The sequence below is a fragment of the Montipora capricornis genome, unplaced genomic scaffold (genome assembly GCF_036669925.1).
Source record: "Montipora capricornis isolate CH-2021 unplaced genomic scaffold, ASM3666992v2 scaffold_505, whole genome shotgun sequence".
Classification (NCBI taxonomy): domain Eukaryota; kingdom Metazoa; phylum Cnidaria; class Anthozoa; order Scleractinia; family Acroporidae; genus Montipora; species Montipora capricornis.
Genome location: NW_027180245.1, coordinates 80,001 through 87,500, shown reverse-complemented (window position 1 = coordinate 87,500; position 7,500 = coordinate 80,001). Strand labels below are relative to the sequence as shown.

Here is a 7,500-nt window from a genome sequence, read left to right as displayed (position 1 = left end):
TTTCGGCGTACGAACGTGTGAGGACCTGTGAGGGCCTCTGCTGGCATGACTTCTGGATGACCCCTCAAATGATCTTAATGACCCCCCAACTTGAAAAAAATTGCCAGGAACGCTGCACGTACCACAGGCAACCCAGTGTACCCTCACGGAGGATCTAGTTTTCATTTTTTGCATGTTAGCTTAGATTAATTTAAACCGTTTTTCAAATTTAAAAAAAAATTTTGTAGGTTAAAAAAAAATAAAATAAAAATAGACACATTTAAACAAAAACTTACTTTTCTGAAAACCTGACCTACAGATTTTGTTGAATTTTAAATATTTTAGAGAGAATCTCTAACATTATCTGGTAACGCTGAATGGAAAGATTTCACCATCCCGTTTTTTTTTTTTAAAAAGACAATATATCTTGATTTTAAAGCTCAAAGAAATACCTTATATTGTTGCCATGGTAACGTTATTTTGGAGGAAAATGTGATGTGAGAAATCTATGATTGGTACTTAATACCCTCGCCAAATTTTGTCTTGATATGATTACCCTAACTGTATCTAAGGATAGAATATGTTTATTCGTTTGAAAAAAGTAGAAACTATTACTTTCGGCCAATGCGGAGGCGCTTGTCGTTTTTCAAATCGGAAATACTTTAGGCGTGCTGTCTTTATTATTTTTATTATTGTATTGGCACGTGCTATCTGTCTCCTTATTTAATCTTACCCGTGAAAACACGGATCATTTTGAAGTCGCTTAACGAAGTTCACAGAAGTCTTCAAACAAACCACTTTCGGGAATGTTCAGCGAGACAACGGCTGTCGTGAAAATACAGGCACTGTAAACTGAAATCAACAAGTTAACGCAAATCAACAGTTGGTTTTTGAGGAAAGAGGAAAGCCGAAGTAACCGGAGAAAAGTTTAAACCAACAAACTCAACCCACATATGACGCCAAGTCTGGGAATCGAACCCGGGTCTCAGTGGTGAAAGGCGAGTGCTGTCACTTCTGCGCCAACACGCACCCTGTATTTTACCGGCGTTTTCGTAGCACGAGATGTCACTTTCACAGTCTGGAATGTTTATTGTGCTGGGAAGGGAGAGAGCAATAATTAAGATGGGAAGTTATGAACAGCCGCCGACGAAAAATCACGGAATAAGAAAGGAGGCATCTAGAGGATTCAGCCAACTTAAAATTCTGAAAAGTGTCATTCGCTCCTTACTGCAGTATAACTTTTGAGTGTTAATGTTAGTTAAAGTGGTACTACGACCAAAAAACAAAATCCTTTTTTCCTTTTGATTTCAAAACTATGTTAACTAAACACTAACTGACCCAAGTTTTAAGTTCTGATTTTAAAAAGACATCTGTTTATTTTAACTGGAATTTTCTTATTTATTGGTCCGCCATTACTAACTTTAAAATCTTGAGAGAGCTGGGTCGAGGAGAAAATGACGTCAAAGACTCACTGGTTTAAGAATGCAATGCGTGTGTACGCGGCCAAATTAATATGCAGCACGGGAGTTTCAGGCTTTCAGACTTTTAACCCGTGTTTTGCATGTATAATAAATTGCGTTTACACGCTGAAATTTTAAGCTAGTGAGTAAATGACGTCATTTTCTCTAGATCCAACCCTCCGAGGTCCAATCGACCAGTTTTGAACGTGAGTAATGGCGGACCGTGAAATCCAAAACTTACACTCAAAACAAACAGCCTTGGATAAAACTCAAAGCGCAAAATTTTGCCAGTTAGGTGTTAGGCGAACACGCTTTCAAAATCTGAAGAAAAAAAGGAAATTATTTTTTGATCATAGTACCACTTTAACGCTCCGTTAAATTCGATGAAACTTGCATTCATGTTAATACAACTATAATGGAAATCCAGTGCCACTTAATTACGTCCTTGGCGACTAAGAATTAAAGGAAAGTGGCCTGGTTGGCCATCAAGCCCTGCTATAGTAACGTATTTGCTGATTCTATATACATTTCCCCGAAGATATTGACTTCTTTGTTGTGTTCATATTCAGTGTGCAGAATTCATAAAGGAACGAGTGGGGTCATAACTTTCCATCAATATGTGTTTGCATCCACCCTCCCAACATACTGTGTCAGGATCTTGGCAAATAAAGGAGAACAAGTCAGGTTAATGCTCGAAACCTTTTTCAGCTACCCACAGTGTGACCTATCATGCAGTAATTGTCCTTACCTGGAAATTGAAAATGGAATCCACGAAAATGGCAAACCGAGCTCAAGAATATGTGGTCAACTAGTAAACAAAGTAACCCTTTATTCACATTTTGATCAGAGCCTAGAGTTGCTGTTTGCATATAATGTTACTGGGGATATTTACTTCCAAGCTTCTTACACAGTTACCAGTTACAATGAAACTGTGTCCAACGGTAAGCAGACTCCAGAAAACTGATCTGGGGCCCATTTCTCCAAAGTCCCGAAAAGCTATTTGTGAAACTGCCAACAGCTTGTTTTGGAAAGCCGATCTTTCAACATGTTTTCTAGGTAACAAAAAGAAAAATGGCTGTCATGAAGTTTGACGACTTAAATCCTATCCGTTCTTGAGATACAAAGAGAACTGTGACACCCGAAAATAACCCGTAAAGTTTCGGGACTTTCGAGAAACAAGCTCGTGGTGGATTGTTATAGAGTAACTACTCTGCCAGTCGAGCTACACGCTTTTCAAGTCAAGTAGGGTTTGTAAAAACACGACCAACCGAGTTGGAGACATTGCCGGTAAACTGCAAATGATTTTTTCACTTTTTCTTGCATTTGATGCAAAGATTAAGAAAAATATTTTAACTGAGGAAAGTATTTTAACTTTAATATTTTGAGTGGAAAATAAAGACATCTCATTGGAAATTCTTGAAAACTATGTTGCTAGTTAATCGATCACTAGATCACACACATATATCGCCTACTGCTCTGTGTCGCCGTTACTTTACAGATTATCTTGGATGTTATAACTGTTGGAGATGTTTAACCTCAAGCATCATCCCAGATATTGTTTAGGGGAAAGGTAACCATTGAGGTGGTCAAGATGATTAAAAGCAAGAATGATCACGATGTAATTTTTAATGCTCGCTTTTCAGCGCGTGTCAACCCCCGTTAGGGAAACCCAATATCATAACTAGTTATTTGTCACTTCTTTTTTTCACTAATGAAGGAGTTAATAAGCATTTACGCCTCTCTTCGGTTTAAGTTGGTGAAGGACTGATGTTGTCGGTTAAATCCGGGTTCAGGTTGAATCCATTTTTACCTAGGTTCAATTAGTGATCCTCATTTTACCTAGGTTGAATATTCACTCTACCCAATTAAAGGCAGCTATCAAACTCCTCCCCCCCACCCCCCCCCCCCCCCCCCGCCAATGGATTAAAAACACCTATAACTTCCCTCAAGCTCTGTCTTACGCATCTCTTCTTAATGTTTCGCATTATGTTATCGGTTAAAGGATTCACACACTTATCCACTCTCAACATTACAATATAGTATTAGGGATTAAAGATCTGCACTATGTACTTATCGGTCTTATCAAACCTATTGGGCTTGATACCTCTTAACCAACGGTTAGTGCTAACCAGGCTTCGAGCAACCTGCCCCAGATCTATATTCCTGTGCATTCACCACTACACTACAACGACGAACATGCTCAACCCAATACATTTCTTATCATTATTTACTTTCCTGTAATAAGTCAATTGATATCCATGTATAAAAACCCAAACTAATCCTAACCTGACCCAGTTATTCCCTGGGCTTAATTTCAGCTTCGAAAAAAAGTTTCTTCAGTTCATCTGAGTGCGTATTCAACCTAGGTAAAATGAGGATCACCAATTTAACCTACAGTCTCGCACAAAATTGTTGAAACACTTTACAATACCTTGCCCTCCCACAATGTTGTTTTGGCAAATGGGCTCAGAAAGTCGTGTTAAAACAACATTGTGAGGGCAGAGTGAGCTGCGAAAGCTTCAGATCTGTATAGTCGTGTACTTTTCCAACGAATTTTGTCACAGACTGTAGGTAAAACCAGATTCAACCTGAGAACGGATTTTTACCGGCAACACAGCTGAGATTTACCAGTATTTTTCGTTGTTATTTTTGTAATTAGTGTTGAAAATGAGAACAGAGTCTTAGATACTCTTGAGCACTAAAAGTCGGATCGGAAAAAATCATGTATGAAAACTCAGGTCGATTATCTCGAAGTATTTCGTTCGCTGTTTTGTCTTTTCGGAAATAATTCTGTACGGAGGTAATCAAAGGGAATTTGCAATGAAATCAATAAAGAGTATAGTCATCTCAAACAGATAGCTTAAAAGTTTGAACCATTCCAAAAATTAATAGAAATATTTTGCAAACCGTTCCAGGAACTATTTTTTTTGGTATGGGCAAGAGATTGACCTTTGATCTGTGAAATATATAATTCGTTAATTAGAGGACAGTGGTTGGTTGTTGGTTTTTTTTCCATTTTCCTTGATATTAGAGTAGGTTTTGTTGATTCATACTTGTCTTCGTTTGATTAATGAATAAGAATAAGCCCTCAAAATGTTTTCTATTTAAAATTCTCTCCCAGAATGTTCCAACTACAAATTTCTCAATGAGTCCAACCGAGCAATGACCTATGTTAACAGAAGCGTTGGTAACCTGTGCGATTCAGCGTTGTCTGGTTGGTATCGATTTAGCGGAGAAGCTGGGACTCAAATGGCAGATTCTTGTCCTAAGATATATCACTGCAGTACAGACTCACCAGGCTGGCTCGATGGCACGCATCCTACAGTGGCTGAAGGGATCGTGCAGCGAAAGGTCTGTTTTTTTCAACACCTGTTTGTCAGTGACTGCTGCTACTTTTCGAAGGACATCAGTGTCCGCAAGTGTGGAGCGTTTTATGTTTACCGCCTTGATCCACCCGGCTGTTACTCACGTTACTGCGGCAATGGCCTGCCACGGGCAGCAGGTAAGAACGCATTTTCGATTTAAGGAGGCTCAAACCAGTTTTAACATTTTCAACAAACTGTACTATTTGGAAGGATTGAATCTACCAATCTTTTTCACGTAATGTTAATGTTACGATGCTACGTGAAACACCAATAGATGCTTAACAAGATGCACTCATTAATGTGACGTAATAGGTTACCATGGCAACAAAAGATCCATCTAAAAACACCCTATATTTTGTCTTAAAACACATATATCTCAAAAACAGACTCGGTGACCACCATTTTGTTATTGCTGAGCAGTGATTAGCACGCTACGATAAAACTCTCTTGAAAGTTTAAAAAGTTTCTCTGGAGCAGATTCATAGCCACCTTCTCAGTTTTAAAAAAAATAAGATGGCTCTGAATCCGCTCCAGATAATTTTTTTTTATTTTGCAGAGCGTTTCGCCTTAGCCTGCTAATCACTTTTCAGTAGTAAAAAATGGGGGTCACCGAGTTCGTTTTTTACATATTAGCGCTTAAACACACAATATAGTGCGTCTTTAGATGGTTCTTTTGTTGCCATGGTAATTTTTGACGTCAGATTAATATGTGTAATATGTGCATCTCGTTAAGAAATCATTGGTGTTTTATATGGTACCATACATTGCCATCAAGTGAAACAGTGTTGTAGAGTATATCTTTCTAATAACACATTCCCTCCAAATTGTTGAAACCGGTTTGAGCCACCTTAAGTGACTGATGTTCATATTGTTTTTTTTGTTTTTGTTTTTTTGCGATAATCTTACCGTATAATAGAGTAGTTTTCTTAATGGAATCTGAAAAGGAGTAGTCCTATTGGGCACCCAACCAAATTCGTATTCTGCAGGGCTAGCCTGCTTCTGGAGCCTTTCTCCTCGAGTCTCTTACAGCTCTGCGGAAGAGCGTTTACACTACAAATCAACAGATCGTTGGTTTGTTTCTAACTAGGGATCTTTCCGAGTATCCTTGTGAGTCAACATCGAAAAATAAATCTCTTTATTAATTTACCAAGGTTAACTTAAACCATCTTCTGAACGACCAAGGAAACGTTTTTTTCCCGTGGACATGTAGAACTAGGTCCTAGGTGGTCCCTCTATCGCATTTTTTTTGTACAGTTAGAAATAATTGGAAGAGAGCACGTTTGCTTTGTTATCCAAAACTATCACGGTTAACACTTGAGGACGTTAAAGAGCGGAAGGAATACTGTTCACAAAGATTTCAGCTGGGAGTTCTTGATATTGTGGCCGATCAGTCAGCGGGTTATCTCGATTCGCTGGCTGGGCTTCTGAGCCAACGAGACCATGGAATTGAAATTTTATTAAAGCAAGACCCATACTACCAGTATTACCGTCATTCCATAAGCATAGTAAAATTCCTTTGTAAATTATTTCAGAATGTTCAAACTACAAATTTCTCAATGACTCCAGTAGAGCAGCAATATACAGACTGGACGGTTTAACGTTTGATCCTTGCAAGCACAATTATTACAAGTCTGGCTGGTACCGGTTTGGCGGAGAGGCTGGAAACCAAATGGCTGACACTTGCGTCAAGATGTGTCATTGCGGTGCTCCGTATCCAGGCTGGCTTACTGGAGGACACCCTCTGTGGAGGATGGTGCTGTCATGCGTAAAGTGTGTTTCGTGGGAAGGCGGGGATGCTGTGAGGCCTGGGCATACATCACTGTTCGCAACTGCAGTGGATTTTACGTTTATCATTTATCCAGATCATCAATCTATTGCAACTATGGTTACTGTGCGAGCACCGGATTTGAAGAGCCAACAACCTTAAGAACAGGTAAAAGCTCTTTCCTTAAGTTGTTCATCGTTATGGGTGTACAGTTTCAACTCGTGCCAAGTGCGAAGATCATTGTATTCGGGCTTCTTATTAAAAGTTACTTATTGTTACGTGCATCTGAGATTATTTCGTTTGTTAAAAGGGAATAATTATTTATTTACTTCTGTTTTTTAGAGCATTCGAGGCAACGCTTTTTGAATGGAACGAATGGAACTATCTCATTTTCCATATATAGCCAACAATGCCCATTTCCACATTACAGCTGGCAGATCGCTGCGAAGAAAGGAGAAAAAGCCACTTTAGTGATTCAACACTTGAAGGTTTTATCCTGGTCCTGGAACAGGTCATGCACTTTTAATTACGTGGAAATTCAAAATGGAACCTACGCAGATGGCAAACCGAGTACACGAATGTGCGGTGAAATCGTATCTGGCATTGTAACACTTTACTCCCACGAAAACCAGAGCCTAAAAGTGGTGCTTGTAATCGAGCCTTCAAGCACGCCGGCTGTCGTCTTTGAGGCTACTTACACAGTTCATAGTTACAACGAATCTGTGTCCAATGGTAAGCATAACTAAGTTGCAAAGTCTATAGTGATCGGCAGTTGCAAATGCGTTCTTAGTAGGTTTTCGTGCGAGTCGTGTAAAAATTGAGGACAGTATTGTTGTGTTGTATGATTTTTTTTTTACCTAAAAATAAGCCGAGGACTCACCAAATTCGGTAACATGGGGGCACAACATGATAACCAAAAAAAGAACATCAG

At 39.1% G+C, this 7,500-nt stretch overlaps 1 pseudogene; it reads left to right on the top strand.

The window, feature by feature from the left end:
* LOC138036831 (uncharacterized) overlaps window positions 1–7,500 on the top strand; it is a 43,636-nt pseudogene that overhangs the window by 23,834 nt on the left and 12,302 nt on the right.